Below are 16,203 nucleotides of genomic sequence, written 5' to 3'. Positions count from 1 at the left end.
TCTTCCACCTAAGCTCGGATATTATCAAGCGCTTTGTTGCAATCAATGGACTAATTTCTACGGGGCCAAGCGATTTGTCAGATGCCAGATAAATAAAAGAAAGCCTGAGACTGCAAAGCTCCCCTCTTCTCCAGCTCCTCGACTCTTTATTCCCTGTCAACCTTTTCAAAGTGCTGAGCGGCTCTTTTCTGCAGCACAGTTAATTTCTCTATTGTTGACCCCGTCACTCAAACACCCTGCCTGGCTTCTTTTTTTTTTTTTTTACTTACGCTCGGTCTCAATGCTTGGAGTATATCCACATCGCTCCTTCTCACCCTCCTCTCATCCTTTCATCCTGTGCGTACTCTTTCATCACTTCTCAAACAGGAGCCTGAGGTGGACTGCAGGTCTCTGGGATGTTACCGAGCAGTTTCAGATCCGGGATTCAGGAATGGACATGGAGATAGTGGAGTCTTATAAAAGTTCCTGGGTGTTCTGGACTGACCATGCTAGTGCATTTTATAAGAAAGGCTACACGCTGAGGACACTTTGGAGTGCAGGGAGCAATACAGAGGTCCCTTTATCTTATCCTATCTATGCAAATTCCCTGGCATACAGTACGTGTATGATAATCTGAGATACCATAAACCGAATTAGGAATACCACTTAGGTAGGAATGGGGTAATGGAAGCAAGGAAAACTGGGTGAGTTGGACAATAAGATCAGCAGCAATCTGTGACAATCTGTCCATTTTTTATAACTGTATTACAATCCTGGCAGCACAAGAAATATGTCGGCCAGATTTCAAGTTCTTTACTCCGATCCACTCTCTTCCTTTCGCGTGTTCCCTTCTCGTTTTGTTTCTTCTCCTGCATCTCAATGACATCCTCCTCCTCCTCCTCCTCCTCTCCATTAGCAGTTTGGCCCCCAAAGGTTGGCTCTGAACTCTTTCCTCTGTCTTTAAGGGTTGAAGCAAAAGTGCAAATGAGCCGGCTGCAGCGGCCGCGTCACATGCTGTTCTGCGTTACCGTCTGATTTAACACGCTGCAGGTATGCGAGGCACAAAAGAGGCAGGCGGCGAGATGCGTTCAGCCAGTCGCCGCTTCACCTCCAGCACATAAGGGAAGGCTTGCAGTTCATGACTGTTGATGAGCTGCATGGCGTGGAAATAACCTCCCAGCTTATCCAGCAGATAAGCAAGCAAAGGGAGGCAGTCGTTTGCCAGTTAGTTAAGCTTTATAGCTGCACACAGTCAGCTTTTGGAGGCAATGGAGGAGGAGAGTGGGGGGAGAGAAAGGGGGTGAGGAGAGGAGGAAGTAAGAATAAAGGCAAAGGAAGGAGGGAGGGAGGAGGAGAGAGTGTAGATTTATTTTCAGCCTGAGAGTGCTGCATCCTTAACTGAGGATATTATTATAGTATGAGAGCCCCAGACAAACTCCGGCTTATACTTCAGCAGCAGCTTACAGCGTGGCTGCGGTGAAATGTTTCATCGGGCCTGAAGGTTGCTGTCTGAGCAAAAATTCACTTTTAATTAAATGTTTTTCTTGACCTTAATTGAATCACGGCGTATAGATGAGCATCACTGACTAACAACTGATCTGACAAGAAAACAACAACAATCCAATTAAGTCCTTTCAAATGAACCATGGAAATACGTGGATCACTTGGTTATTGTTTAATTTCATTCCTCCCAGATAAAGCACGACCCTTTTGTTCGTCGTCACTGATTTGCAAATTAATTTTTTTTTCCTACGTTAAAATAACAAATCAGCCTCGTTTGAGTTGGAAAAAGCAGAATCACATTTTTTCCCCCCTCACGTGCTCTGAGGGGAACGGTTTACGGTCGTGTGGCTTTGCAGGTCTTATTAAAATGCTGCGCTGGGGAAAGTTTCCCTCATTGAATGGAGCTCTAGAGTTATGCTGAGGCAAACTGAAGTAAGTGGGTGTAAAACTGCTCTGCTTGTAAGACCTAAGCAAAAGTGAAGGAAGTGAAGGTGCACCTACGTACGTTCATGGCTGGTGTGTCTCAGGCAGTTTATATTTTTTTATATTTTAAGATTTTAGAGTTAAAACCACTGCAGGGGTTCTTTAAATGGGGACATTGTGGAATCGTTATGTAAAATGTTACGCAAGGTTGTTTTCGGTGAGTTTTCAGCACCACGGACAGTTCTGCACCACATGATGTTAAACTGTGTGTATTATCTTGATTCAGTCCTTAATTGGTCATATTCACAACAGAAATGTGCTTGTCTAAAGATTGCTGCTTAAAATATGTGGAAAGATAATAGAAAAATGAATGAAATGAAAAATGTTGCACCTGAAGTGGAAGTTCTATTAAAAAAGATTGATTTTCATAATGTTTCCTGAGCTTTCCTGTCTCTTGGTCTTCATCTGTCTCTATCGTAGATTCAGGAAGCGTAGCCCTAACTCTTTTCCTTTTTCTCTCCACGAAATAAATTTTAGATTGTTTAATTTTTTTCTATTTCGTTCACTAGGTCACTAGGTCACGTCTTCCATGTGTTTTGATTCTGCAGCACCGTTCATTAAAAAAAACATGAGACAGAACAACAGACACACACAATTCAGACCATTCAGGCAAGACAAAAATAAAACTAAACAAAGAAAAGAAAATGAAGTAAATCCAAAGGGTTAACTCTTTATAGGGCACTCATTGAAATACTTTTCATTCATTCATTCATCTTCTGTAACCGCTTGTTCCTGTGAAGGGACGCGGGGTCTGCTGGAGCCTATCCCAGCTGTCGGGCGAGAGGCGGGGTACACCCTGGACAGGTCGCCAGTCTATCGCAGGGCTAACACATTGAGACAGACAACCTACGGCCAATTTAGAATCACCAATGAACCTAACCAGCATGTCTTTGGACGGTGGGAGGAAGCCGGAGTACCCGGAGAGAACCCACGCAGACACAGGGAGAACATGCAAACTCCACACAGAAACCTTAGGGTGTTATTGCAGGGTGGTATGTGAGTAGTATTTTTCATTTTCATGTAGAAAATTAAGATCAATTAATTCATGCCGCAGGCCAGATTAGATCCTCTGGTGGACCAGTTTTGGCCTGCGGGCCGTATGTTTGACACCCCTGCCATATATGCTTCCTTGTCCTTAAGTGGTAAACAAACGTAAACATGTATTTAAGACCATTAGAACATCAGTGGTGATTCGGGCTCTTGTCAACGTTCACATTATCACATTAGACAACATTAAGCCACTTCTTCTACGTGGTACCTAATAAAGCATTTACACTCAGCGTTCATGCAGAGGTGGACCTTGCAGACCACATTTGACTTGGATTAGATCTGGCAGTGTAGCTTTGATCTTCTCTGATTGGCTGGGTGAAAACCACATTCTTCTAAACTTCACTAAGAGGCACAGGGACGCATTTTAAAATGTGTGCTAAAGTTACCAAATATGGTTCTTCGCCCCAAAAAGGGTTAAGGATTCAAAGTCTATGAGCCACAACATGGTCTCCTTTTAGAGGCCTCAGAGTCCTACTGGTATTTTTAATATATGCAGGTACCAGACCATGCAAGGCTCCAAACTTAATCTCGAGAATCTTCAACTGGAGTTTGTTGGGAAGCCAGAGTCAGACTATATTGATGTGGTGTGCTCTTCATGTAAAGTGAATGTTTGATTTTATTTTTGTTTGCGAGGGTTCTTAGTCACCCAGGTCCAGATTCACACCCAAAGCTAAAAACAAAAAGCAACTGGACAACGGTTTATTCTCCAATCATTTCTAAACAGAACATGTTTAGTCTTTTAGGCGTAAGTCAGAGATCAGGGCTTAAATTACAGTTACTTCCTGTCCAAATTAATATGTTATGTCATGTCAAGTCAAAAGACATCTCTTCTCTCACTCTTTATAGTGAAAGTCTGGTATCTGTGCTGGACCGGGTCACTTGGCTCCGTGTCCTCCACTTGCCCCTCCCGTCAGTAGCTGCATTTCTGCACAGTGACACGTCTGTAGGGCTATCTGTAGCGCTCATTAAAAAGAAATGGGGGCCTATTGTTCCTGTTATCCCTGCGGGCCTGGGGCGTGAGTCAGCGAATAGCAGCGCCGCCCCCCCCCCCCCCCCTTTTGGCACGTCGGACACAAACCCCAATGTCGTTCTGGCCAGCTGCCCGTACTCTCCGCTCTCACAGAATCGCTGCTTGCTGATAGTCCGTCTTTTTCAACGTCTCTGCAAAAACTATCTCTGTATTACACTTCGGGATAGGGATGAACTGTCAGGCGCTGCTCCAATGTGCATTTACAGACACTTCACTGGATGATATCTTGTCTATAAGGGATTATTATATCACTCTTGAAGGGATTTTGGCTGTATAAGGTGCAATATCTAAAGAAATCTAATTTCATTATGCTGAAATTTATAGTTTGAGGAGAAATTATTGTCCTCGTCTTTCATTCTGGACATGAAGTAGTCTAATACATCCTCTGACAAATTGAGATTTTATCCTACTGCTTGTATTCTGACTATAGCTCTTACTGTATACTGACTGTGACAGTGTTGGCCTTTGAAATCAAGCCTTAAGACTTTTCTGCTAGTTAAGTTCTCTTATTTTTATTTTCTGTTTTATTCGTCTCTCTTCACAGCGTGCTTCTTTAGTATTTTGTCTTGTTGTTGTATTACGCCGGGTTCCCTCTTCCCAGGCACACATTGGTTTGCATTCAATTAAATTCAATTCAGTTCAATTTTATTTATATAGCGTCAATAACAATACAAATTGTCTCTAGACGCTTTACAAAATCCGGTCTGAAACCTGGCCTGAACCCCCAGAGCAAGCATGAAGTCCCTTCCACACTCGCACTAGTATCTGATACGAATATGCATCGCTTTGTAATGGGCTGAAACCATTTCCTCTATATAAAGATGAAAAAAAACAGTGTGTGAAGTCTCCCACAGGTTTCCTAAAGAGCAGTTTTGAGGCTCAGTGTGGCTTCACACACTGGAGTCGCCATCTCGGCAGGATCTGACTCCCGACTAATCACCAAAATGGGAAAAGAAATGGAGCTGAGGAGGGTGGGTGTACGATTCATGTGACGGTTCAGTTTTAACGCTGACGTCTGGGGAGATTGAATTCATTTTGGAGGCAGCCTCTAGTGGCCATTTGTGGAACTGCATTTTTTTGGCATTTCACTAATTCCTTCCACTTGTGAATTTCTTTACTAGTAAGTAAAGTTAAAGGGGAACTACCGTTTTTTACAACCTGGATCTTATTTCTGGCATAAAATACGATCGTTTACTCACCCATATAACTTTTGTGTCATTTGCACTCGTTCTAGAGATATTTAGATCAGCGTGTATCCATATAGTGGGAGTGACTGGGGCACCGAGATGCAGCCTCTAAATAACGCATTATCTGCCACGAAACTCATTCATTTCACCAATATTTTGTTATGATACACTAGTGCTATTCCCCGTTGAGTCCGGAGTTACCTGTCGTCTGTCGCGGACGTGCAGAGGTTTGTTGTTCTTTAGCCAGCTGTTCCTCTCTCTGCCTCCTCATCCTCCTTTCAACGAGCTCCTCATCTGTATACTCTGGCTCAAAACGGTAAGGACGTCCATCATAAACAAAGTCGTCGTCCACAACCTCAGAATCTGAAAATATTCAGCCATGTTGCAAGAAACTAGCAGTAGCAAATTACAGGTAAACAAGTGGGACTGCAGGATGCGCGTGGCGCTCAGAGATGACATCATCCAGGTCTGAGGTTAGCAGGTCAATCTACAGACCATGGATGATGATAACAGGTAACTCTGGACTCAATGGGGAGTAGCACTAGCGTATTATAACAAAATATTGGTGAAATGAACGAGTTTCGGGGCAGATAATGCGTTATTTAGAGGCTGCGTTTCGGTGCCCCATTCACTCCCACTATATGGATATACTCCAGTTAAATATCGTCCGAACGATATGGGTGAGTAAACGATCGTATTTTATGCCAGAAAGGTCCAGGTTGTAAAAAACAGTAGTTCCCCTTTAAGACAGTATGTGATTTTATAATTATTCTCGTGGCCTCTCATATCATTTTATGCCAGCGTACTGTATATGTAAGGCATCTTATAAGGTACCGATACTGGATAAGCTTCTTTTCTCTGCCAAACAAATGTAAATCCACAAATATCCAAATCCATGCATCTTATCAAATGTACACACAGGATTATGTGAAGCGGTTACTGAAATATAACGAGAGCAAAATGCAAGAACGCATTTAATAGGTTCTGCATTAGCATCCAAAATGAGAGTGAGAGAGTGGGTGTAATTGTAGATGTGGTCACTCAGACATGACCTTGTTCACGAGGAATAGATGACATTTTGCTATTGTTGGTGCATGCACACACACACAGAGAGAGAGACACACACACACTAGCTAATTGTAACCTTTACCCTTTACTCCATAAGCACTCCAAGAACAAATGGTCCGTGCAACAATTCTAGCTCATAAACGTATTCATTTTCCATGATGACGTCCTAATCTGAAACCCTAAACTGGCATCTGTATCTGAGTTTTAGCGCATATGCATTTGTGTAGCAAACAGGGGACGCACACATTGCCAGACGACATTGCCCTGCGAACAGACACCACTTGGCACAGTAGGTGCTACCTGCGAAGCTAAATATAGCACGTTTGTTTTGCAAATTCATTTGACTCCGGCTCTGCAAGGGAATCTGCGTGTCTGTGGGATTTATGTCCCGATCTGCAGAAATCTTCATCTGCAAAAGTAAAACCAACATTCAAGTGAAGCACAGGTTCTCCAAAACCCTAAGAAAAAATGGAGTTCTTGATCTTTTTATATGTGCATTCACGACACTGAGGCTTTTTACAACAGTCCAGCAGTCTGTTAGATTAAAGGACTCTTGTGTTTTATGTGAAATACAACCATGTTTTGTCTTTGCCTGCACTGACATGAAGTCAAATTCAAAATAAAATATGTACTATTCACCACACAGGTGTAGTCTATCATCATACTGTGACCATATGCTCTCTTATATTAGGTTTTCCTTCCGTGGAGACCGCTCGCTGTGCATGTAATCATCCATGCTGGTTAGCGTGTGAGGCAGCACGTAACATGTTTACTTACCATAATCAGCTCAGAATCATTTTCATGTAATCGGGTTACGGTCAGACAATTTTATTTCTCGTTGTTAATAAGTTCTAATAATTTCATTGTGTCCGGGCTGCGTTTCCTCCACCTGCCAACGCGTCCCTTTAATTCTGCCCAAGGTCAGAGGAGACTGAGACGGAGAACATGTTCGGGTGCATAAATATTATATGATGCAGTGTTATACACCGATCAGCCACAACATTATGACCACTGACAGGACCATCTTGTGACTATTCAGTGTTCTGCCGGGAAACTTTTGGACCTGGCATTCATTGGTGTGGATGTTACTTAGACATGTAGCACCCACCTAGACCAGACCAGGCCACCCCCACCCCATAGCAATGACACTCCTTGATGGCAGCATCCATTCCCAGCAGGATGCAGCCTGACACAGGCACACACACAAAAACACTTTAGGAACAACTAAAAAAAACATGAAGAACAGCACAAGGTGTTGACCTGGCCTCCAAATTCACTAGATCCCAAACTGATCAAGTATCTGTGGGATGATCCACAGAGGCCCCTCCCCTCAACCCATAGGACCCAAGCCCACCTCTGTGGTTCCATGGTGTAATGGTTAGCACTCTGGACTCTGAATCCAGCGATCCGAGTTCAAATCTCGGTGGGACCTTGATTAAGCTTGTTTTTGGGTAGTAGGTGGAGCAAGTTGTCCACGAACCAGAAGGTTAGTGGTGTGATCCCCAAGTGTGCCACATGATGAAGTGTCCTTGACCATGTGGCCTCCAAATTCACTAGATCCTAAACTAACAACATCCTCAGAAGGTCCATGTCCATTCTCTGATGAGTCACAACAGTTTTGGATGAACAAGGGAGACCTACACAATGTTAGGAAGGTGGTCATAATTTTATGCCTGATTGGTGTATCTTTCTCTTTCTGTGGCGACTCTTCCCCCCCTCCCCTCACTTTTTCATTTTGACTGTGTCAGCTGAAAAACACAATTTGTATTCAACATATACAGTATTTTAAACGGCTCTGGTCTAAGGAGCAGTGAATTTAATAAAAAGGATTTAATTTCTTGCTTGCTTTTTGTTCCTTAAAGAAATCTCATTCTGTTCATTCTTTTTCATTTTCACTAGTATTTTATTTGACACCCTGAGCGCCTCTCTTGCGCAGTTCTTTTCGTGATAGCACCTCACATTTTTCATAATTCACAGCTAACCTGGTGAAACGGCACCAAACGCCAGCTGTACAACAAGGATTCGGTTTACACATTGTCATCAGATACCGACACAATTTTTTTTCTCTTCTTGTCATAAAAATAGAGAAACACACGTGTAGAGGAAGAAGAAGGAACACCACCACGTGCACAACTACAACTACAACAAAAAAAAATAAAAAGTGGGCCATGTATTCCACGTGGATCGAGGTTACGGTGGAAAAAACTCTTCAAAGTGATAAATAAAAAAAACACAAGGCTGCCTCACACATGAGCAAACGTTTGCTTGTTACATCATGAAAGAGATTTGTCTCCTATCAGGAATTAGCAGGTTAACGTTTGACCCAGATACGGCAGGGATCCGAGGATGTTCGTCACATCAAAGAGTTTTAAATTAAGCTTTTCTCATTTAAATAGAAAAAAAAAAGTCTTTAAAATAAAACACTTTTTTTTTTTTTCCACTTAGCGGGCTTATAATACTGTAGCTTCCAGGAAGGCTGAGTGACTTGAGGCTTTTTTTGTCCTCATAAGGCGACAGAAATAGCTCGTCTCCTATTTTCTTAGTCATCGTTGTTCAGATTCATACTAATCTTTATAAGCATGTTGAGCCACAATGTCCGGTATTATATCCACCACCGCACAGAGGAATATTATGCTTTCTTCCCATAGTTCAGCCACAACATTAAAACCACCAGTTGTAATATAATGCTATTCTGGGAGAACCCGGGTCCTGGCCTTTATGTGCATGTTACTTAGACACCTACCTCTACCTGGGAACGGCAAGGGGTGTCCCTTGTATGCTGCTCCCCAGATAAGGGACGCACACAAACCCAGCCATGCATCAGACCGGGTCACCTTCTTCCACTGCTCCGTGGTCCAGTTCTGATGCTCACGTGCACACTGTAAGATAAATAAGAAAAAGGTGAAGGTAAGGTAAAGTGCTTCATGAAACGAAATTGCATCGCACAAAGCTGCCACTGTGGGCCAACCTGATCCGGCACCATGTTTTTTGATGATGGTGGGAGGAAACCAGAGTACCCGGAGAAAACACGGGGAGAGCATGCAAACTCCACACAGAAAGGCCCTGAGAATCAAACCCTCTCCGCCCCAGGGATTCTCCTCAAACCAAGGACCTAGTGCTAAGCACTGTGTCACTGTGCTGCCCTTTCAGCAGTGGACAGGGGTCAGTGTGGACACCGTGACGGTCCTGCAGCTACGCGGCCTCGTACGAAACTGACCTGTGGGATTGGACCACAGCCTTCCTTGCATCGCTTTTGATAGAGACCACTGCAGACTAGGACAAACCGAGAAAAGCTGCAGCTTTGGAGATGCTCTAAATCCCAATTTTCTTTTACATTTTCAAACTTTTATCATGGGGCGGCACAGTGGAGTGGTGGTTAGCCCTGATGCCTCACAGCAAGAAGGTTCTGGGTTTGAATCCATGGGCCGACTGGGGCCTTTCTGTGTGGAGTTAGCATGTTCTCCCTGTGTCTGCGTGGGTTCTCTCCAGGCACTCCAGCTTCCTCCCACCGTCCAAACACATGCTCGTTAGGTTCATTGGTAAAATTGGCCATAGGTGTGAGTGTGAATTGTTGTCTGTCTCTCTGTGGCAGCTGGGATAGGCTCCAGCAGACCCCGCAACCCCTCACAGGACAAGCAGTTATAGAAGATGAATGAATGAATGAGCTTTTATCATTCAAAACTTTTACTACATTTAATATGAAAACCAAGGCTGGGTGTACAACAGAAACATAAGGAACAGCATAAGGGACCCCTTTTGGTTTGAATAGTAGTTTTATGCTGCAGGTATGATGGATTCCTGGTAAGGAGGTAAGCGAGCTTAATAATGACCAAACTTATTGTATAATTAAATGCTTTGTTTATTTACACTCTTCTGGTTTGTGAGGTTTCACTTTCACGCTAAAAAATAAATAAATATTCATCTTTCTTTCAAACTTTCTCGCCTTTAGATTTACCACGTCTCACTTTTCGGATGTTTTTCCTCTTGAGACCAATAACATGTTTGAGTTGACGAGGTCAGCGTCTGACTAACGATTTCATTACAACTTAATGCTGCCCCGAAGAATTCTGTGGTATAATTTAGTTTAATAAAGAAACGTCTGGCCCCACGCAGCGAGGATCCCTGGGCTCCAACCGGATATGTACAGACTCTGCTTACTCGTCCTGCACACTCTTTTGAAGTTGGGATAAGACAGTAGAGGTATAAAATTAGCATCAGAGAGGTCATTTCACAGAATAATGCTTTAATTATGGTTTAAAAGAAGGACGAATAAAGCTTTTTAATTGTGCCGCAGCTTGAGAATAACCAAGCAAACTTATTTTCTATGTTTATGATAATGCTGAGACATAATTTATCCATCAAAAAGAACCACATAAAAACCAAAGCTATTCAAAAATTCTAGATGATGAGTTATTACCACTGTAGCAGACATGAGGGACTGACACATTTAAAAATGGGAGAGGAGAAGAAGTGAGAACAGATAGAGGGGAAGCAAAGAGAAAATGCTAATTTGAACGGATGGGAAGATTAAACAGAGGCATATCAGGTCGTGTGCCTTCCAGAGACGGGACCCTAATCCCCTTCCCCGTGCCTCTTCTCGTGGATCTGCTTTAAACACACACACAAACACACAGAAGATGATGTGCTGTGAACAGCGTGTATTTCCGATGCGAGTTGGGGAAATGCACAACGACACCTGGAGCTGCAGGAAAAAGAAAATGACTAAAGGGACATTGCATGTAAAATAAAGTATGACTTTTTAAAATATATATGTAAATGAAGCCTATGCATGCTGTTTAAGGAACCTCAAACGAGTGCTGATGTTTAAAATGTTATTATTTGCTGTTTTGCACTTTTCGAGAGCTGCGTTTGAAGCCGAATTGGATGTGACGCCAAATGTGCACTATGTCTATGTTTGAGTCTGTGTTTAAGTGTGCTTTTATGCGGGTTGAGACAGAGAAATTGTGAGTGGATGGAGGGTAGAGTATCGTAACTGGAGCGAAAAAGTTCCCCGGAGCAGTTAATAAAAGATGACGCTGCAAAAAGGATATCAGAAAGTGCTCTGGCATGACTTGAAAGCAAAAAATATCACTGTTTTTTGTTTCTTATTTCTTGTTTTCTTGCCTTCTGTATCATTTTTTTGTTGGCCAGTAGTTACAAAACTTGTATAGCTGATACACAGTTGGTCGTATGGGGAAAAATGTGCAGTAAAACACAGCTAAACACCAAACCATCATGTAGTTTGATGATATTTGCAACCAGCAAGAAATGAAAAATGAGCTCAGCTTAGTTCTGTGACATGTAAACAAAGAAAATGACATAATTTGTCGCATAAATGGCCTTAAAGCTCAAGGATAAATGTTAATCTCCACAGTGTGTTGTATAAGTTCAGCATTACAGTGTAAGCAGTGAATCTGTGATGTTTTAAAGTTGATAGTAGCTCTGCACGACATAAACGATTGGACCTAGAAGGCCTTGAGAGTCTTTGCTTTCTTTTCCCATGAATGTATGATAAAATAATCTTTTCTTCAATTTACATAATTACCTGCTTCACCACGACTCAGTATCTTTTTTTTTCTTTCTTTCAGTGATGCGGATAGACAGGTGCTCAAGGCTATCTGTGATTGTTTCAGACAAATGCCACTAAAAAAAAAATCTGGGACATGCTACCTCTGAGAGAATACCGAACAGAAGATAAATCTATTTGGGTCTCATGGTCATCATCGTACGGCAGACTGACACATGGACAGACAGGTGAGTAGAGAGAGAAGTAGACGGACAGACAAGTGGACAGACGTACAGGTAAGTAGACAGACAGACAGACAGAAAGGCAAGCAGGCAGGCAGGTCGGAAGTCATAAAGACAGACAGACAGGTAGGTAGGTAGGTAGGTAGGTAGGTAGGTAGGTAGGTAGGTAGACATAAAGACAGGCAGGTAGGTAGGTAGGTAGGTAGAAGACAGACAGAAAGACAGACAGGTAGGTAGGTAGGTTGGTAGGTAGAAGACAGACAGAAAGACAGGTAGGTAAGTAGACAGACAAAAATACAGAGACAGACAGGTAGGTAGGTAGGTAGGTAGGTAGGTTGACATAAAGACAGGCAGGTAGGTAGGTAGGTAGGTAGGTAGAAGACAGACAGAAAGACAGGTAGGTAAGTAGACAGACAAAAATACAGAGACAGACAGACAGGTAGGTAGGTAGGTAGGTAGGTAGGTAGGTAGGTAGGTAGGTAGGTGACCAGCAGACAGAGGGACAGAAAGACAATAAAGAAGACAGAAAGGCAGACAGTACGTAGGTAGACAGACAGAGAGATAGAAGGATGGGCAGGTAGACATGGAGACAAGTGGTAGGTAGGTAGACAGACAGCTGTACAGACACAGACAGATGTACAGACAGACAGACAGACAGACAGACAGACAGACAGACAGACAGACAGACAGACAGATAGATAGATAGACAGATAGACAGATAGATAGATAGATAGACAGTCTGTTGTGTTTTCCTGCTGCTCAAGGATAAAGTGTTTTCTCTTTCTCTGTTTTGTGAATATTAATGAAATCCAGCAGCGCCACACATCCAGCTCCGGCCTTGTTAATTACCACGACGCCACAATGGTCCTGTTAACTTCACATATCAGCCTGTGTGAGGAGCAGAAATCATTAGTAGTCAGCGCCGTCGCCTTGTTCTACTAAGTCACTTCTATAATAAGCCCCGTGTGATAGAATACAACACACTACACGGAGGCTGAAAGGGCAACAAACACGGCTCTGCCTGATAAGACGCTCTATTTATTAAAATGAATACAGTTAGGTGAGTATGAAACGAGGCGGTTCGGTTTGTAAAGCTGATAATTAGTGAGAGACTCAGTCACTGAGGCAGGCAGGCGAGAGGAGCTGTCCACGGTGCTGAATCAGCCACCCATGCTTGGCTACTGGAGCTCTCTGTGGACGTTTTAAGGCGTTCTCCTCTTTAATTATTTCAACACAAGTAATGGAGCTAAAGGAAGTCCCATGAGCAACTAATTTTCTAAATAATCTATATTTATTCTACTTTCATGTGCAGTATAGCACATTCTGAAAGCATTTTCTTTTCCTTGTTATTGGTTTGCCTTGGCTTTGTAAGAATGTGGCAGAACTGTCACCTCAGGTTTATATATAAGCTAAGAATATATTTATATCCAGAAGCATTTCTTAGAAATAACCAGGTACAGGACTCACATGCACCTGAGAGGAGATATAGTATTTTACCTCAGCAGGAGAGAAGTTACTGAACAATTAACTCCTGTCCCAGTTCAAGATCGACACATGGGTGATAAATTAAAGCAAAGACCCGAATAAGAGACAGTCAATAAACAGCACGTGTGTTTTTATTGTGCGATAATATTTAAGTTTTAGTCTGGCATTTAAAATATTAATACAGTCGCCGTGTTTTACTTGTTCATCCTCAGGAGCTAATTTCTGCTTCTCTGTTTTAAGCTGTAACAGCTTCAATAGTCTGTGCATCTTCTAAACGGTAAATATCAGCATTAAATAAATGCAGGAGGAGAAATAATTTAATGGACTACTTAAATAGAGATTTAACGACTAGAAATTGTGTTGAAGTAGTCTACGGTACAGTAAGTAGATGCTTTACAGTACCATCTTTAAAAACACCAAATAAGAAAACATCAGTCACACTGAATAATGTGGCGAAAACGCAACATTCAAGGCACTTAGGAGGTAATTTTTCCTTTAAGATGCTTCGTATCTCTCCAATAGTGAGAAAAATGTACACTGTTTTGTTGTCTGCTTAACACTCACTGCACAAGATTCATTTAAAAACTGTTGAATCCTATCTAACCTTTTATATCCAGACGTTTATTTTGATAAATAATCACTTGCCAGTTCATTAGCCTTGGACTAAATCTCGGCTTAGCGAAGGAAACACTTTTTTTGTGTGTGTGTGTTTAACTCAATAAAGTTTAACAGCACCACAAACTACATCCTCCATAATGACCATACAGCTGAATTACAACTGTTTGAATATGAGATAATAATAATAGTCATGAAGGGAGATTTAGTGCAAGACTGTTATAGTAGAAGACATTCATCTTCATTAAAGACGTAGGTACACTAGTGGAAATTAATACATTCTAATAAAACAGTGTTGGAAATTAATACTATTATGAATTACTAATAATTCAATTAATATTAAAGTACTAAAATAACTGCATAAAGATGATGGAGGTATTAAAATAAATATATAAACAACTTGATGGGTAGTTAGGTAGGTAAGTAGGTAGGTGGGTAGGTAGGTAGGTAGAAGACCAACAGACAAAAAGACAGACAGGCAGACAGGTAGGTAGCTTAACGAAGGAAACACTTTACTAGGTACGTAGGTGGGTAGAAGACAGGCAGACAAAAAGACAGACAGGTAGGCAGGTATGTAGGTAGGTAGGTAGGTAGGTAGGTAGAAGACAGACAGACAGACAGGTAGGTAGGTAGTTAGGTAGGCAGTTAGGTAGGTAGAAGACAGACAGGTAGGTAGAAGACAGACAGACAGACAGGTAGGTAGGTAGGTAGGTAGGTAGGTAGGTAGAAGACAAACAGACAGGTAGGTAGATAGGTAGGTAGTTAGGTAGGTAGAAGACAGACAGGTAGGTAGAAGACAGACAGACAGGTAGGTAGGTAGGTAGGTAGGTAGGTAGGTAGGTAGGTAGGTAGAAGACAGACAGACAGACAGACAGGTAGGTAGTTAGGTAGGCAGTTAGGTAGGTAGAAGACAGACAGGTAGGTAGAAGACAGACAGACAGACAGGTAGGTAGGTAGGTAGGTAGGTAGGTAGGTAGGTAGGTAGAAGACAAACAGACAGGTAGGTAGATAGGTAGGTAGTTAGGTAGGTAGAAGACAGACAGGTAGGTAGAAGACAAACAGACAGGTAGGTAGATAGGTAGAAGACAGACAGACAGGTAGGTAGGTAGGTAGGTAGGTAGGTAGAAGACAGACAGACAGACAGACAAAAAGACGAACAGACAGACAGGTAGGTAGCTTAACGAAGGAAGCACTTTTTTGTGTGTGTTTAACTCAATAAAGTTTAACAGCCCCACAAACTACATCCTCCATAATGACCATAGAGCTGAATAAACTGTTTGAATATGAACTGAAGATAATAATAATAGTCATGAAGGGGGATTTAGTGCAAGACTGTTATATTAGAATACATTCATCTTCATTAAAGACGTAGGTACACTAGTAGAAATTAATACATTCTAATAAAACAGTGTTGGAAATTAATACTACCACTAATCCAATTAATATTGAAGTACTAAACTATTTTTATAAAGATGATGTAGGTCCATTACATCTTTATTAAAATAAATATATAAACCAATCTATTTTGAAAGAAGGATTATTGAAGTTAGGATTCAACAGCTCTCACCTGGATCTCTCTACGCCTCTTCTTCCCCGAGCGTCATCGTCTCTCAGCCAATCACGTCACGCTCCACTCGGCGTATTTTTTTGTCGGGTCTGGACCAATCAGGGCGAGCCGAGCACTTTGTCACGGCGAAATCAAAGTTGTTGTAAGAGCGCGTGTGTGCGTGTGTGTGTGTGTGTTTGTGTGTGCGCGAGAGGTAGAAGAATAACTGGCCGGTGTGGACGGAGGGAGAGGGAACGAGGCTCCGGTGGAGAACGCGAGTGGCTGCAGCTGCGGGATATTTTTTTTTTCCTCCACCACAAATATTTCATTTCCAGTTTAGAGTCGTAAACCTGCGAAGAAGACGCTTCTTTTTTTCTTCCTCCTCCACCGGAATACGAACTTAAAAGCGAATTTCCGCACGGTTCTGCGGATTAAAACATGAGTTGACAGTCCCGACTGGCCCTACCTCTTCACTCTCGAGACTGTAGCGATGTTTAAACCTCTGCGCG

The sequence above is a fragment of the Chelon labrosus genome, assembly GCF_963514085.1.
Source record: "Chelon labrosus genome assembly, chromosome: 19".
In the NCBI taxonomy this organism is placed as follows: Eukaryota; Metazoa; Chordata; class Actinopteri; order Mugiliformes; family Mugilidae; genus Chelon; species Chelon labrosus.
The sequence above is the reverse complement of the archived record's forward strand: the minus strand, read 5'-3'. Positions refer to the sequence as shown.